This window comes from Fundulus heteroclitus, chromosome 7 (assembly GCF_011125445.2).
Source record: "Fundulus heteroclitus isolate FHET01 chromosome 7, MU-UCD_Fhet_4.1, whole genome shotgun sequence".
Lineage (NCBI taxonomy): Eukaryota > Metazoa > Chordata > Actinopteri > Cyprinodontiformes > Fundulidae > Fundulus > Fundulus heteroclitus.
In genome coordinates, this window is record NC_046367.1 from 20,463,009 (window position 1) to 20,481,411 (window position 18,403).

Below are 18,403 nucleotides of genomic sequence, written 5' to 3' on the forward strand. Positions count from 1 at the left end.
TATTTGGTTTCCCTACAGAAGGCTTTGTAAATTGCTTTGGACTTGTTTTATGTTACATCCTTTGTGTTCTTTGGTAATTTTAAACCAAGGAGCAGTTGCTTGTTTTTAACCTTGCTTCAAACAGCCGTTTAGTGTGAAAATAAATTGCGTAGCTTCTCCTCCTGTAGAAAGATCCGTAAGAACAGCAGTTACTTTGTCAGTGAGACAAAGAAAAACCTTTCTACAGATGCTCTGCTAAAAATGCTAAAACTGCTTTAACTTCGTTCCTTGTCTTGCTAACGCAGGCCTGCACATCTAAAAACACTTTAAATGGATCCAGATATGAAGGTGTGAGGATCCTTGGGTGTTAGGTTTTAGGTTTCTATTGTGCTTGTGATTTCTTCATTTCCCTATTTTATTATGTTCTAACAGGTCTTGCCTCATTAGTTTACTCCTTGTGACAGTCCTTGTGGTTGATTTCTTTATCTCAGTTCAGTGTGTTATCTTTTTATCTTATCTTCATCTTATCACTGATTAAAAAGTTAAAAACAAAGCTAGTCCAGTTGCTTTGTTTTAATTTTTTTTTATTTTTTGGAACACTTGGCATTAGCTTTGAAAGCAAAATCTCTCCAATTGCTGGTCAAACGAAGAACATGCATTCATTGTGGAGGGGGGTTGAGGCATAGCTTGGAATATGCATTTTTGGTTTTTGCAGTAATAATTTGCCTCATGCATAAAAAGTTTTCTAACTCATACTTGCATATCCAACACCTAATAAGTGAATTAATCAATGGAAAATTTGAATAATGAAATTCTCCAAAGCCCCAGCCTTGTTATCCTAAATATAAAGGCAAATACAAAAAAAAAAAATTTTGCAAATTTCTGTGAAAAGCTTAAAAGAGAAATCTGGAAACAAAATGTTGCCAACCCTTGCTCTCTCTCTCATGGAGGTAAAGAGATCAAACTTCGGGGAGACAACCTCGTGCGGCTGTAAAAACAGGCCCTGCAAGGTCAGAGCAGAAAGGAGCAACTCCATTAAGGACCGACTCCACTGAGGCAGATTAGGTCTGTCCTGTCCTCTCTATCCTCCTTCAGCTTCAGGAGTGATTACATCAGTAGAGCAAAAAATGTCTATTTTTGCAAAGTCGTGCTTAGAAGCTCATTAATCTTGATCTGAAGGACCAACTAAACCCAATGATGGCCAGGAGTGCAGGTAGGAAGAAATCTGTTAGATGCAGTCAGACACACACACACACACACACACACACACACACACACACACACACACACACACACACACACCCTTGTTCTAAATACTTACTGAGGACTGTGCCTTGACTTCTATTACTTTTCAACCCTTTCTATGGTCTAACTCTGACCCTAAACCTAACTATTACCAGTATATACCCAACCTTAACCTAAATCTAATTAATACCGTAGTCCTAAATCTAAACCCCTAGACTAGAAAATCAAAGTTCTCACTTTGGTTGTAAAATACCAAAAATATGTTCTCACTCAGCTGCAAGTGCAAGTACACACACACACACACACACACACATCACAGTCCATCTGTGATAAAAAAAAAAGCACCCATTTTTTTGCAGAGACAAAACAACTCTCCAAGCAGCCCCTTCAGCAGATGAACACACTGGGTTCTGCTGAGAGGAGTCAGGGACCGATAACAGAGAAATAACACCTGGACAAGGTCGCTGCACCGCTGTGCAGGCTGGTTTTATCTGGGCACCACACAACATGTTCATGCACGTTGCCACTACATGTGCAGCATTTTCACGTGCGAAGAGGAAACGAACTTTGATTTGATCAACTCGCAAAACACACCCAAAAATCAAACGTCTAGACATGCAGCGGTGGTTGAGTGTAAAAAAAAAATAATAAATCAAGTACTGTAGCTGCCAAGTTAAACGGGAACTGACTCAATCATGGGTAATTAAAGCCCAGCCTTTAACAAGTAGAGACATCCAGCAAAGACATGGTTCTGGGAAGAGTTGAATCATCGGGTGACCTAAGCGCAACTTGGGATAACTCATACAGGGCCAGTGGTTCTTAATGACAAGCTTTCTTTGCTAAACAGGGCCGTCTTTAACACATGCTGTCAAAGCCGGGGTCCTATGAAGGTAATTCAGGCCAGAACCTCGTTTTATGGCTGCCAAATACAGCTGGGAGGAAGATAACATACAGATAGGCATGGGCCAGTGCTATGAAGACCTTGGGTAAAAATACTATTCATTATATCCAAATAAAGACACGGTCTAACAAAATTGTATAACTTCTAAAAAATATTTACTCCGACTGCCGCTAAATATAAATGTTTGCCTAATTATCACTTAAATACTTTTTAGGTTGATACTACGTAACTGGCTACGTTATTTTTTTCCTGCTGCATAACCAAGCCTTTTTTCTATCTCTTTAAAGTCACTAAATAACTGCTTGACCATTTGTGACAGAACGTTCACGGTAGCAAGTGCTCCCAAGAGGACAAATTTAGAAAATAGGTCAGACTTCCCTGTTGTGTGCTTCACCCCAAATACTTGGCATGCCGAGGTGAGTGAATCATCACCAGTGTCTGCACACGGTAGCACAAGATTAAGTATTGGTCTGATTGGATTTACACAATTGCCTTATCAGTGAAGCAAACGTCTAGAATATATGACTGACATCTCTGAACTGCGATACTGATGCTGCAGAATATTTTCAAAAATATCAATCCTTTGTGAGCTGAAGATCAATTTGTGTAGTATAAGATGGACTGACATAACACCAGGCAGATGTACGTACATTAGTGGGATGGGGATTTTTTTTACAGACGGTGGCGAAACATAGTTTAATTACAGTGAAAAAAAAGGGCTTTAAATTAACACGATTTAAAAGGTAGTGTGACGCAGGAACGGGTCGCATGCAGATTTAATAGATGTTCGTGCCATAAAAGAAGTCTCGATAATTGAAGTGATACGCCTAATGAATACAAAACAGTACTTAATATTGAAGTCATGGTTTGGGGAAATGTTGAGTCATCGTTTTGCCAAAGCACATCTTAGACAAATAAAACCCCATCACAAAATAGTAGTGTCCAAGAAGCAATTGCGTAGGATGTCGTCCGTTTGTGTTGTTTTGCTAAAATGATAACATGATTTTTCACTAGTTAATTTGTTGGGAAGCTTGTTGGTGAACTTGGATGGATATAAAATTGCTAAATGTAGCCTTAAAACAGACGTGCCTAAATAAGGGGCTGAGTGGCTCTGCTTCATTTTCCAACTGAATTTTTCATTTAGTCCATGTGTTTGCCAGGGGGGCAGGGCAAACATACCATAATATGATACTACTTATCATAGTATGATATGCTATGTCTGTAATATGAAGAGGAATTCAAGGGGGATTGCATTTTTATTCAATGATATATCTTTAAGAGTAACACTTTGCGTCAAATGTTCCTTCTATGGTTACATTCCACCACACATTTACTCCTAAAAACAAACACGCTTTCATGAGCGCCACTCGGGTCGCACGTGGAAGGTTCCGAAAAGGACACGTTATGGGAGAAAACATGGTCATCTAGGAAATTAAAGTGGGTTTAATGCCACAAACCTACATCAGGGAGGAAAGGACACTGAACCTAGAGGGCTGCCCGCTGACGTTCATATGAATATGTCTGCTCGCAGATCGATGAATGTGACTTGTTTTGTAAGAGTGCTTTGAGTGTTCAAAAATACTACAAAGGTGCGATCCAAGTCCTGTTTCTTTACTATTTATGACCAGCCAAAGCAAAACCTTTTGTTTAAATATGGTCGTTTCTGTCGTGAGGCCCAATTCGTCAGCAAAAAAAAAAATCAGGATTAGCTCAGAGCAGCTTGAGAACATTTTAAAAAATTTCAGTTCACCAAGTTGAAACCTGTTTTGAATGGAAAAAGGTGGAGACGTGTACTTAAGGGTGGTTTCTGGTCTTTTGTCTCTGGGGATTTAAAAGTTTAAAAGGACAATTAGTCTATTTTCTCTTTCCTATTGAATTTGTGTTCAATAGAAAAAAAACACGTGTCACTTGTTCAGGTTAACGTGCATGCCACTGCCTAAAAGGCATGCTGACAGGACTCGTTCACATCAGCGTTTCACATGTGGGCTGCTGCATTTGTTAAAAAAAATAATAATGCCAAGTGTCCAAAGAACAAGACCGATAAGCTGCAGCTCCACACCCATTTTCAGAAAGCTTAACCTCTTCATAATCCGTCTGAACTTTGGACACTTACTTTTGCACACAGGCTGGGATTAACAGCCGCTCAGTGGTTTGCAGGGGAACTATAAAAGCCATGCTTTAATGAGCTGCTGAAACATCCTTTGTCCCATTCTGAGGAAGACACAACACCAGGATTGGACCGCGAGGCTTGCCAATCTGTCCTTTAAAAGATTTTTACCATCTTGTGTGAAGAGCTAATTGCAATAGATATGCATTTGTTTCTCATGTCATCTAATAGCCTGCACACTCTGTGAGAAGTAAGCGGGCACAGCTGGTCCTGATGATTCGGGCGCCCAACCTTTTGAAGACGGAGCTCAGATAACTGCTGGCCTCGTCGGTTTTAGAGCGCCTCTAAAATTACACCTCCGGTTTCCCTCGGTGCCCGCAGAGTCCGGCACAGTCGGTGTACGTGTAGTCAGAGACGAAAGAAAGTGAAACTCTACCTCTAACTACAGTCAGCAGTAAAACTATAGCAGCGTTCTAGGATCAACCGAAAGGAGCGCGACATGTGTTAGGGAGCAGCCATGGGTTGAAACATGGACTGAACTACACAAAAAGACACCGGCGAAAACTCTGTCTCCCAGAATGCACAGTGTTAACGGGTTTTCATGACAGCTCCCAGGAAGCAGGAGTCCCAGCTGGAATCCCAACGATGTCATAGAAGTATAAAAGCATGAGCAAGGTTTTTCCTCTTCTTTACCCACAGCTCTCCACAGGCTGCATAGGGGACACACACACACACACACACCCATAAATGTCTTGATCTCGTTGGCTGAGTAAAAGACTCCCTCCTTGAACAAACCTCAGATCCAAAATAAGTATGTTCTGCTGTTTGTGTATCTGGTGAATGTACCTAAAAAAAATCAGGGTGTATTCAAACTGGGAAAGTCATTTGGTTCTGCTGTTTTGCTCCGGACCAAAAGCAGACTTTTTTTTTTTTTTTTTTTGGTGCAGTTTTCTTTCACATTGCGCTTTTTGTAAGTGAACTATAACTTGTAAATAAAGACACACGTGTGGCTGTCATTGCTCAGAAATGCCCAGGGCGGGACGTAGCACACACCCGGAAATGGAGGAGAAACTACCATGGAAATCTTGTGTGCATCATGTCTGTTGTGTATATTTGTGCTGTTATTACAGCTGCTAAATCACTGCGTGGCAGGAGCAGCTCATTCAACACATGTTTCGAGACGCGTTATTTCTAATTTTGGTAAGGCATCTGAGAATGCTGTACTGCGAGATGAAAAAGTCCCACAGCGAACTGGAAGCTGCAATAATTGCAGGTATGATTTGAGTACTACGTTACTGCTATGATGGCTCATTAAGTCCAAAGTGAGTGACGTTTACTGAAGCCGGGTCGGGTCTAGGCCGTTTCGTAAACACAACAGAAGTGAACCGCAGCAGAGTGCGTTGCGAAGCGGACTGAGACCTCCCCGAGAAGAGGGTCTCGGCTGTGAGAATATACTTGCGTTATTATGCCGTTATCATATAAGTTCTCGTCTGTCTCCAGATGAGAAAAAGTTAGCGTCCACAAAATGGGCCCTAATCGATGAAGGGTAAAGAGTGATTTCACACCTGCATCGTGAGCTTATTCGGTTCTGTGTATGTTTTTTTTTTACTTCATCTCCTCTCTCTAAGCTGCATAAAATATGTCTGCGTGGTGCTGAATGGTGTCTTCATTGTCCCACCAATTAAAACTAATGCTCTGCTGATGCTTGGATGCTAACCACCAGTAATTCTGCTGTGTTTTCCACACAGCTCGTTAAGTTTGAGTCGTGATCAGCCATAGAACACCGCGGGCACTTATCTCATCTCGTCTTTGTCTAGACAAAAGATACATTTCTTTACTGTTAACTGAACTGCCAATCCTGAACGTGACATCATTCCACCGTCCAACTGTTTGTTTGCCATTTTGTGAATCCATAAATGTTTTTCACCGCAAATCTTGGTAGTCAGTCACTGTGATTAATTTTCCATAAGGTTATTGATTCGTAATTAATAATCATTTAAAAAACATTATGTTTTATAAAATAATGTTTTGCCTTTCTGCTTTGCCTTGTGAACTGTATGTTTGAACACAGAAACTGTTGTTCTTTGTTGCTTTTAAGGCTAATTCTGCCTCATTCCAGTCCACAAAACAAACCTCGGTTCTTAAACAAACAATCACACTAAACTGTGATATCACTGCACCAATTTATTGGTTAATGGTTTCAATTTTATTCTTATTTGTTCCTTTTTGCTTTTTTATTACATAGGTTTTATTATTATTATTATTATTATTATTATTATTATTATTATTATTATTATTATTATTATTCCTTATTCCTTTCATTTGGATTAAGTCGTTTAGTTGATTTTACTATCCTAGTTAAAACGTTTGTTGACTAAATTATTATAACTGGAAGTTAAAGCATTTTGTTAATAAATTCTTATATTTGGAGAGAGGTTATTTGGGTTTATTCTGTATACACGAGCATGGCAATGCATGAATTCACACCATTTTTTTTCCTATGATACTACGCCCCACCAGGCAGGTATTTATAACACATTTTCCAATGGAAACAGAGCGGTTTGACAACTAGTCCCACATCATTAGACATAACTTGTTAATGGTGCCATTTAAGACTTAATTATAGTCATTCATTGCCAAACTAAACATTGTTTTGTAACAGGTGTGTACTCGGTAAAGCCATGCTGAATCATCATATTCTGAGGCCATGGACTTCAAGCAATTCACTAAGATAAGAGATCACTGCCATCGATAAAGTTACTGAGGTATTTCAAAATCAATCTTTGTAACAAGCTCAGCCACCCCCTTCTGATATATTAATTCTGATATGTTGTCAAAACAGAACAGTAACATTTCTATTGTATTTACATTAGGGATTTTGTAAGCAAAAAAAAAAACTATTTTACAAAATGCTGCAACATAGAAGCAGCCCTATTGTGATCTAGGTTGACGTTAGATTCACTCAATTAATATAGTGCCAATTCACAACACGTTGGCTCAAGGCACTTAAAGAACAAAAGGATTAAACCATACAGACAGTCTCCAAGTCAAGCACATAAATTAAAATTGCAATATGTTTTAAGTTCCAAAAAGTTAAGTTAGTTTTTTTTGTTTTTTTGTATGGTTGATTCCCTAAACATATTACTGAAGGATAGACAATGATTCTCTGACACAGATTTTTTTTTTGTTGTTCTTTTTACATCATCCGATTTAAAATAGCTCAGACTGACACAACTCATAGACCTGAATTTTAAGCAGGATGATCTTGTGAGGTGTGAAATCAATAAAGGTACGCCGTTATTGCTGCGTAAACAGACAAAAAACTCAAAAACAGGCCTTTTCCCAGACACATACACAATGCTTTAAACTAATCTGATGGCTACTGAATATGGGGGCATGATATCACAATGAGTACCCCAGTGCTTTTCATTGTAAACCGCAACAGCAATATTCCTTGTTGTATTTACAGAACCCATTCACAACAGGATGAGCTGCATGCTGCCACATTATTAGATGGCCCACCATAGTCGTCTTAGCTCGGAATAGGATGCGCTTATTATTCAAGTGTGATGGAATTCGTCTTAAAAGAAAGAGAAATAATGATGCATTTGCATGCATTTGAGTAGAAGGTTTCCCTCCTCACACATCAATGCATCCATGGACATGCCCCTGCCTACCTCAAAGAATTTATCAACCCACAGAAGACAACCCGGTCCCATTGCTCCACTCACTCAAACATCCTCCACATTCCCAGAACCAGACTCAGGACAATGGGAGATGGGGCATTTTGTGCTGCTGCCCCGCATCTGTGGAATGCCCACCCTGACACCTTGAGGGCACCTCAATCCACTGAGTGTTTTAAAAAAGGCCTTAAAACATTTTTTTTTTAGCAAAGCTTTTGGTCCCTTTAAATGTTTTTTTTTTCTCTCCTCTAAAATAGCTTTTTTAATTTTTTATGCTTTTTTTCTTTTTTACCTGTAGCACTTGGAGATCTTTTGATGGAAAGTGCAGTAAAAATTAAATGTATTATTATTATTATTATTAGTAGTAGTAGTAGTAGTAGTAGTAGTAGTAGTAGTACAGAGCTCCTTGGTTATAAAATAAAATGAACAAAACAGAGAGGAAACGATGGAGTAAAGTTCATCAAGCTTTGACAAACGGTGGCCTTGCAGCTGTAAAGGGCAATCAAACCTTGAGGAGTAAAACCTTTTTCAGAGTCCCTTCATTGCCGCTACGAATGAGCTTTTATGAGATTTTGACTGTATGATAACCTTGAGCAGAAATATCACACTCATGATATTACAATGAAACAAAAAAAATTACAAAAGCAGAGAGTATAAATAAAAGGTTTTCTTTACTGTTGCAGACGTTATAGTGCTACACCATTTAATATAATTATAACTTAAATAACGGAGACATTTTGGTGCAAAACCTAGTGTCAGAAGTATCGCACGGCTATTTGACACCATCAGAATCAGCCAAAATCCTCTTTAAACATAAATACATAAAAATCAAGGTTGAAGTCTTACTCCAGTCTTTGTTACCAGCATTAAGAAACAGACCCATCAACCAACCAGACACTTGAACTGGCTTGGTTTCTCTTTATCAGCTTTAATTTTGAATGCATCAAAACTGAGAGCTCACAACAGCTTCAACTTAAAAACACCATAAGTAAAATGATTGATGCACATTTTTACCAAATGTATGCTTGCACAAAAGTTAGAGACATTTCTTTTTAAGGACATACACAGTAGTAAATGACCTTAAAATGGTTTAATTTGATAATAGTCAAACAAAAAACTGATATAAAGATTATTAAGCATTTTCTGTTAATCTTTTTCTAAATTATGGATGGAGATAATTAGATAGGTTAGCTGCCTTTGTAGTGATCTTTATTTTACACACAGACATGCTACTGAGGAAGCATCGACGGGGACTTAAATTACGATCACAATATTTTGTAGCACTTACTGTGATGATCATAAAAATGGCGCTTGAAAAATTCTGTCTTTTTGGCTGTAAATCCATCACTGCGTACAATCAAAATCAATCTAAATCAAATACCGCTCTAAAAGTAAATAAATCAGACCACAACTGTTACATGAGGAAGTGTAACTGCATAGCTGAGCAGGACTCATGTTCATTTGATGCTAATGAGAGGTAAAGCCCTACTACCGGGTCACCATAACTCACACGGATCATCCATTTCATCACTTCCCCTTTTTAGCGCGCTTTGTCATTTGGCAACTTGAACAGAAAGTCCAACCTTACAAAGACTCCCTTTAACCTAACCTGACTGTGGATATGTGCAAGCTTAAGCTAGTGGTTGTTTATTTGTAGCCATTTCTTGACTAATAGACGTCAAAAGTCACCCGCCTCACTTAAATGGCCTTTTCTCTTGTCTTTCTCATTTTCAAGAGTGGATAAAGAAAATGGGCCCCTTTGTCACAAAATATTTATATCCCCCGCCAAACAGGAAGCCACAGAATACTAACTAGATTTGCCACAATTAGTCATGATTACATGCACAGAATTTTACGATCGGATTAAAATGTATTTGGACTCAAAAACAAAACAAAATAATAATCGGATTGTACAGTTTATATGGGCTCATAATCAATTAATCCGATCACAATGTGCGTTTTTATGCACCTGGCTTTATTCAGAATCGAACCGCTGACATGCGCAGAGTGCTCAAATTTCACACAAAGAATTCAATTAAATGAAAAAAAAAAACAACAGAAAAACAATATACTTCCGTGTTTACTGAACAACAAAACAGCAAACAAAGCAGAAGTGTACGAGTTTATATGCCTTGTTTGGCTATCTTTAGCCGAGGCAAAATTAATGTGAAGGGCTCTATGTGCAGTAGTAGATTTATGTGTAAAATATACGACTTTGGATGAGATATGGTTCAGTCTTTCAAACAAAAACTCTTTTCAAGATAATATGTTTAGTCTGTGATTATTGGTTGAGCTCTCTTTTTCTCTACATACTCTACAACACTGCACACATGAAAGTTGTCAAAAGCTCTTCCTTGCAGCCCTAAAGACAAAAGAATCCTTTCTCCTCATTGTGTGTAACAATCCAAACCTGCAAAACTAAGACAAAAATGTAATAAAATGATGATTTTAATCACGATTAAACTAAATCGTGAATAAAATAAATATTTACCAAGAAAAGAACATTGTAGGGAAAGAGGATTTGCTTTAATGTGGTTTGGCACTGTGGAATAAGGCTCCATTGTTGTCAGTGAGCACCCAGAAAACAGATCTCCAGCACACCTGTACTCTGCTGTCTTCGATTTGCAGACACAGAGGGAGCGCATCTCATTTCACACAATACATTCCCAGCTGCAGAGACAAAGAGATCTCAGAGACCAAGCGCAAGTAATTACACAGTTCAGTGCCGGGGTATAAAACGGATATTTTGGTATGTTTGAAGTGCCTTCGGGTGAGGTGCTTATGAGTACTCGCCGTAGAGACGGGCCAGCAGAGCCTCAACATGGAGAATCAGGTAAGACTATGAATCAGTCCATCGTTTCATGCACAAGGGATGCTGCGTGAAAGCCTGCCAGACTCTGTTCAAACGGCTCCGGAGAGCAAGACGTTGGTTTTATGGCTGTGCAACAATTTCCTGTCTCAACAGCCTCCCTTCTGAGATTCTATTAGCAATGGGGACATAGCTAAGGTCCTAACCCCAACTACTAACGATACCTACACACAATCATTGCATAAGTCTACCCGCAGAATTAAAGAAACGACCTGTAAGGCAGAAGTCTTTTTGACAGCGAGTTAAATTGCAAACTCTCCAGCATGTGACAGGAATACACTGGGTTTTTTCAATTTGTTCTGCCTATTGCGGGTGCCTATCGGCAACATTCAATGGCAGGAGGTGAGGAACACCCTGGCCAGTTGGCCAGTCCACACCTCTGACAAAGATTGATGCACACACACACCCACACGCCTAAGAACATTTAGAATAGCGTTGCACAGGATGTTGACCGACATCGATTGATTTTATGCTTGTCCTGCCCTGATCGTTGATGGGAAACTAAAAATGATTTTTTTTTCTTTTCAGTGAACTCCCCAAACCAAGCATCACAAATCAACACTGATGATACTCTTAAGTGTGGAAGTTATTACTCCTGGCCATTTTCACTGTTCATGAAGGGTGTAAAAATGAGTCAGAGGAAGCTATTGTGGGGTACGACGCATTTTGCCAGGAAACCATTTTCTTTTCCCAGGCAAGGTTTGCAGTTCAAACTGCTACGTTTTAAAGGTATACTATGCAACCGGGGTTGATTTTCCAGCGAGGCTCCCCCCAGAGGGCGAAAGTAAAAGTGCACTGTCATAAAGATGCTCAGCTGTTCTGGTTTCTCCGTCAAGCCAGGCGCGGTTGTTTTGAGCTTAGCAGACAGACGAACGCAACGAAAAGTCTAAAAAACGGCAGTACAAACAATGACTAACACAGTGAAAGTATGAACATCAGGGTTTCCCGCAGCGCTATCTTGGCGAGGCGGCCGCCTCGCCAAACTCACGCTACTGCCTCGCCAACATAAAAAAAAAAAAATAATAATAATAATAAAAAAACTCGATATGCTTGCATGTTTATTTGACGTTAACACGCGGTTCTTTGTTGTTGCTTTCGTGCGTGCATATAGTGAATGGCAGGGCAAAAACACATGGAGTTCTCACCGTAAAGCAAGACCGACTCTCGCGGTCTTGCACGAGACTTCTGAGCCTGTGTGTGCGGGCCGTGAGCTCTTGCAATTGCAAGTGCGGTATTTCCCCCACAGACCACCAGGGCGGCTGAGAAAACCTTTGTTCGACCTGAAATGACTCATTTAATCATCCAAAACGGTATGGAGCACATTAATTAACTGAAAAAATTTGCACAGTATGCCTTTAACAGATGGTTAAAATGTTCCAGACCACAGGAATCTAAACATGTTACAGCAAAGTATAAAAGAAAATATACTGTTATATGCTGCATTTCTATATGTTTATGTGTAGTAGAGAAGGTTAGTGAGCTATAATCAGTTATTATCAATTAATTGGATTTTTGTCTTTTTTTTGGGGGGGGGGGGTTCTGTAAAGAAAGATTGTTGTTAGATCCCATCAGTGAAATTGAAAATGACAAATATATAAAAACCTGTGACTGAAAAATCCAAAACCTAATTGGTGCCTCGCAGGCTTAGAGTGGCCAAATTAACCTAACATGCATGTCTTTGGGTAGTTTCCCTCCAGTAACATTTTTTAATGGTTGTTTCAGGTTGACCGAGCTTCATCTTTATCAGGTCAGAAAAACATGTTGAAAACATGCCTTATTTAAGGGCTACAGATCTGTCCAAATGTTGCTACATTTATTTAAGGAGTTAAAAATTCAGCCCTTTAGATCCACTCCAATCACCTTTCAAACACATTTAGACATTAACAGAATTCTTTTCACCTTTTTAGTTTAGATGAAAAGCAACGTTGGTCTGTGTCTTGTCCAGCTATCTTTTTCTGTGTGGAGTGTGCACGCACGGCGACAGCGTTTTATATAACCCAGCCAGGATTCACACCCAGGTCCTCTGCGCTAACAACTGAACCACCTTGTTCTTCCCACGTTGAGTTTATAATGTCCAAATCAGCACGGCTTTTAGAAAAACTCTCTAACAATGAAAAATCGTGAACATTTTTTTGCTTTAGTTTTATACAATTCTCCAACTTATACCCTGTCCACTAAACTCAGATTTTGCCATCCTCTTAATCTTTCAGAAACATTAAGAACCTGAGCGCCCACAATTATTCAGTGGCTGTGTGCACAAACAAAAGAAAAAAAATTGTTGACTCAATGTCAATATAACCTGGAAAAAGGCTTCTGTCGTTCTGCACTGCACTGTTTATTCTGCAGATGGAGTAAATGCAACACGCTGCCTGCTACCTCTGATTCAAATATTATCCAATGAATAATTGTGAACGCCTGAAAATCATGTATGCCGTATTCTGCTACAACTCTCAGTTCAATTCTCAATCCAGTGACATTGAGGTAAGTTCAAGCTGCTCAGAGAGAAAACTGATATTAGGCAAGTCACGGGCTATCAACCCACAAGTTCCTACTATAAGCAACTGATCATAAACGATCACCTTTGTTCTATATCATGTTATAAAAGGGTTGAAAAAACATATCACCTGCATGTTTAGTTCTCCAAAAAGTACAGATGCTATCGGCTTCTTGTTGATTAGATTAGATTAGATCTAGTTGTGCATGTTTTGGTAACAAGGTTTTTTCATCAGAAACCAGAAGTGAAAAGTGGAAAGTGCTTACTTGTTTTTGTTTTGAAATATAAAATATTAAGACAAAAATAGAAGTGTTTTTGGTTCTTTGGTTAAAAACAACAGATGACGAGGAAATAAAATTTTCTTTTTGTGTATTATTATTATTATTATTATTATTAATAATAATAATAATAATAATTTATAGATAATAAATAAATAATAGATCTTTTTTTCCTGCATTTTATTCCAACTGCTTTTATTCGTTTTTTATTTTCCTATATTAGAATCATGTAAAGCACTTTACATTGTCTTTGTACTGAAATGTGCTATAGAAATAAATTTGCGTTGCCTTGACTTGAAGAACATTTCAGGGATTAAAGGACTAATGTCCCAGCAGGATCTTGAAAAACCCATCAGTTGCATTTATCTTTAGAGGAATTGATCCCTGCGAAAGTGTCCTCACAAGTCAATCAGGCAGCTGCAGCTGATCCAGAACACTGCTGCCTATATCTTTAATAAAACTAAGAATGTAGAGAACATTGCCCAGGTTCTAAAGTCCTTGGCTCACTCCATCTCAGATAATGGGCTTTACAATACTCCTGTTGGTTTATATATGACTAGCTGGCTTAACACCTAAATACATGAAAGATTTGTTGTTATTGTATCAACCTTCCAGACCACTTGATTCAATTCTACTCTGCATCCCCAGAACCAGAACCAAACATAGAGAAGCAGCTTTTAGTTAACATGGCTCATTAATCTGGAACAGACTCTCATAAAACTGCAAAAATGCTGAGAACCTAAGTTCTTTGAAATCAAGGTTAAAAATCCATTGGTTTAGAGTTTTTGGCTGTTCTATTAAAACTATTAACTTATGCAATCATCAGTTTCAGTCTGTAGTACAACTTTTCTTTAATTCCCTTTATTAAGCCTCTGCAATGTACTTGTGTTTTCATCACGTAAAGCACTTTGAATTATCTTGTTGTTGATATGTACCATAGCAATAAACTTGGCTTGCCTTATGATGTGTCTGCCCTTGTTTCAACTCTGGTACTGCGTGGTGTACCAGTCTTTTTTTCTTTTTTTTTGCTCATAGCAGATAAGCGAGAGCTTCCGTTTGATGCAATTTTTTTTCTTTCCATGTTTAAAATGATATACCAATACTGAAATTCACAGGCAGGGATGGATGGAAATTATTCCCATTTTACATATTCCTTCGACAGGCGACTAAATCTATGACCAGCTCTACCGTATACACTTGACGTCACAACCGAAGTTGATGGTGAGCAGTGCACTCTACACTGTAGCCACATTCACCGGATCGCACTGGCGGACTGGCACACATTCATACGCTGAAATCGCAGATCACTAGGCAACTTGGGGTCACATGCCCTGCCCAAGGGCACATCAACATGTGACACGGTGAAGCTAGAAGGGCAACTATAACCTTTCCGATTGCAAGAATACTACTCTAACCACTGAGTCAAAGTCACCCCGACTTTACTTTGCTTGCACAGATTGAGGGTGTCACAATATTAGCAAAAAAAAAAAAAGGGGGAAATGTAAACTTCTGCTCATCAATTTTTGACGACAGACAATAAAATATGCCATGCATTTCAATGTAATATTTTCTGTTTAAAAACAGATTAAATAGATAAATTGTTTGATTTTCAGTAGCCTACTGGTTTCAAAAGGAACTAACATGATTCAGACATTTTAGTGTCTGAAAACAATGGTAATGGGGGGAAAAAAGGATGAGACAGCAGAGTTTAATTTCCTTTTTTTTTTTCTTTTTTTTTTTTTTTTTTGCTCAATTCAGGCAACATAACACCAGGGTTTAGTCACATTCAAGTACAGATGGGACAGCAAGCAGCCTCTCCTTAAGTTCCACAGAGGTGGGCAGGCCGGGCTTCACTACGAGGTATGAATGAAGTCAGTTTATCCACTATGCAGGAAAAAAAAAAAAAAAAAAACAATGATCTATTGTGACCGAACAGAGGAGCGGCAGCCAGCCACTAACTGCAAAACTGCGAACTCTCTGTGTGTCAATAACGCCTCCGGGTTGATTTGGGCATTTGTCTCCATGAGACAAACGCCTTTAAATCAACCTACTGTGATTGTAAATAATGAAGATCCGGCAAAGCGCCTTTTTTTTCTGCTGCAAAACCCATCAGAGTAAAACCCTCCGATGGTGGATGTATTTGTTATTTTCCCCGAACCTCGAGCATGCACACATGCACACATGCTCGAGGAGGGAGGGAGAAAAAAAAAAGAGCGCTCCGGAGCAGCAGAAAAGCCCTGAGCGTGCAGATCTGCATGGCAATGAAAGGGAGAGCGAACAAAGCCTCACCTAAACACCGCCTCGGTCCTGTCTGGATGCTGCTGGCCGCCGCTTCATTATTTAGCTCCCGTACGCCTTGTTGCACAGCGAGCATGCGGCTCGGCTTGGCTCGCGTCTGCCCTCCCTCCGTTCACCGAGCTTATACCCTCTACAACTCTGAGCCGAGCGGCTGTGTTGTCTGTCACATTGTTGCTGCCCTTTTTTCTCTTTCTCGCATCCACATCCGATTTTTTTTTTTTTTTTTTTTTAAAGAGGCGGAGTCAGGGATAGACATTTTTTGGTTTCCCTATCAGACAGGCAGCGAGATAGGTTGAAAGGGAGGGAAAAGGAGCACAGAGAGGAAGGGGAAATGAAAATGCATATATGCCGAAATGTGCTGTTTTCCTACATGTCTGTTTTGCTCATAGCAAGCACTTTAAAGGGGATATTTTGAAGGGGACATCATGCAAAATCTACTTTTTTTTTTTTTGCCCATAGATACTTTTTTGTTGTGCTCTTGAAGTCTATAGGAATGCAGAAAAATTTAAATTAGTCTTTCCAGGTACTGTGTAATTTTATATTCTGTTTGGGTCATATTTTTCCAAGTCCAATTTTCTCTGTTCTCTATTACGATTTTTTTGCTATTATACAAGAACATGGCCAATAAATAGTTTATAGATATGTTATTAAATAATCTGTAAACTCTTAATGACTCATTCGGAAGTGTTTATTATGCATTAATTAAAAGGGCAAGCAAGAGAAAAAAATGGACCGGTTTGTATGTACAAAGGAGTAACTTAGCCTGAAATGTTTAATATAAGCAAGACAAGATGAAATATAGTTATATAATTTAACTCTATATTTGTTAATCTAATCTGTTAAACTACATCTAAATCTAGTTGAACAGGTTGGACTCACTATTTGGCAAAACAAAAAGTGTTTACAGATTAGTTAATACCATTTATACCATGGTCTGGGTGACAACTTGATTGTGACTGGCTCCAGGGTGTCCATTAAAAAGTGATACAGGACACCTGTAAAAGACGATGCGGTCAAATAGCTTGGCTGTTCTAAATTATTGCGATGGCTCAAACATCAACTGGTAACAGTAAGAGATTTGATGCTGGTTCCCTTGGCAATGTATCACAACGAGCATTGTTATATAGTTCTCTCAATTCAATTCAATTTTATTTATGTAGCACCAATTCACAACACATGTCATCTCAAGGCACTTTACAAAGTCAAATCCAATCAAATTATACAGACAAATTGGTCAAAAAATGTCCTATTTTAGGAAACCCAGTAGATTGTATCAAGTCTTGACAAGCAGCATTAGCAAGAGCGTAGAGCCACAGTGGACAGTCGTCTGCATTGTCCATGGCTTTGCAGCAATCCCTCATACTGAGCAAGCATGAAGCGACAGTGGAGAGGAAAACTCCCCTTTAACAGGAAGGAAAACCTCCAGCAGAACCAGGCCCAGTATGAACGGTCATCTGCCTCGACCGACTGGGGGTTAGAGAAGACAGAGCAGAGACACAGAAGCACAGAAGCACACATTGATCCAGGAATCCTTTCTATGTTATATGATAATGGTAGATGATTTACGCCCCTGGATGATGTCACAGTTAACAGAACGACCAGGTGTACTATGGGAAAAAAAACGACAGAAAACTAAAAGTTGAAATAACAACACACAATGCAAATTGGAGAACAGTTGGAAAACTCAGCAGAGTGAGAAAAATAGGCCCTGATGTCCTCCAGTAGCCTAAGCCTATAGAAGCATAACTATAAAGGTAGCTCAGGGTAACATGAGCCACTCTAACTATAAGCTTAGTCAAAAAGGAAAGTTTTAAGATTAGTCTTAAAAGTAGACAGGGTGTCTGCCTCACGGACCAAAACTGGGAGTTGGTTCCACAGGAGAGGAGCCTGATAGCTAAAGGATCTGCCTCCCATTCTACTTTTAGAGACTCTAGGAACCACCAGCAGACCTGCAGTCTGAGAGCGAAGTGCTCTGTTAGGAACATACGGGGTAATCAGAGCTCTGATATATGATGGAGCTTGATTATTAAGGGCTTTATACCTTAAAAGAAGAATTTTAAATCATATTCTTAATATAACAGGATGCCAATGAAGGGAAGCCAAAAGAGGAGAAATATGATCCCTCTTGTTGATTTTTATCAGAACTCCTGCTGCGGCATTTTGGATCAGCTATTTCTGTCCCATGGGAGCAATGATTGTTAAACGTGTGGCTTTGTTTACAAATGTTACGACCCGTCTAGGGGTGGCCATGAAGGATCCCATCCTTCTTCTGATCCCAAGCAGCCAACACACATGAAGTTGAACATTTTATAATGTTATTTATTTTAAAAAGAGATACTTTTGATTGAGATTTTACAACAAGTGGAGCATATGGCTTCAGAGAGAGTTAATGCCGAAAACAACAAACAAAAGGAAACTATCTGAATATTAACCAACTTACCTAATTGAAAGTAAATAAACCAAATGACAAAACCTTACCCCCCTAACTAAGAAAAACATGATAAAACTAAAGAAACAGAAACAGCAGCTCACTCCTACAAGCTCAAGAA

The 18,403-nt window shown here is 39.1% G+C and overlaps 1 protein-coding gene across 2 annotated transcripts in view; it reads right to left on the reverse strand.

Moving 5' to 3' along the window:
• The window catches only part of st6gal2a (ST6 beta-galactosamide alpha-2,6-sialyltranferase 2a), a 76,637-nt gene extending 60,567 nt beyond the window's left edge, over positions 1–16,070 (reverse strand). For both annotated transcript variants that reach the window (XM_036139137.1, XM_036139138.1), the window contains exon 1: positions 15,846–16,070. The gene's annotated coding sequence lies outside the window, so the exon portion shown is untranslated. The remainder of the gene's footprint in view (positions 1–15,845) is intronic.
• Positions 16,071–18,403: the final 2,333 nt, after the last annotated feature.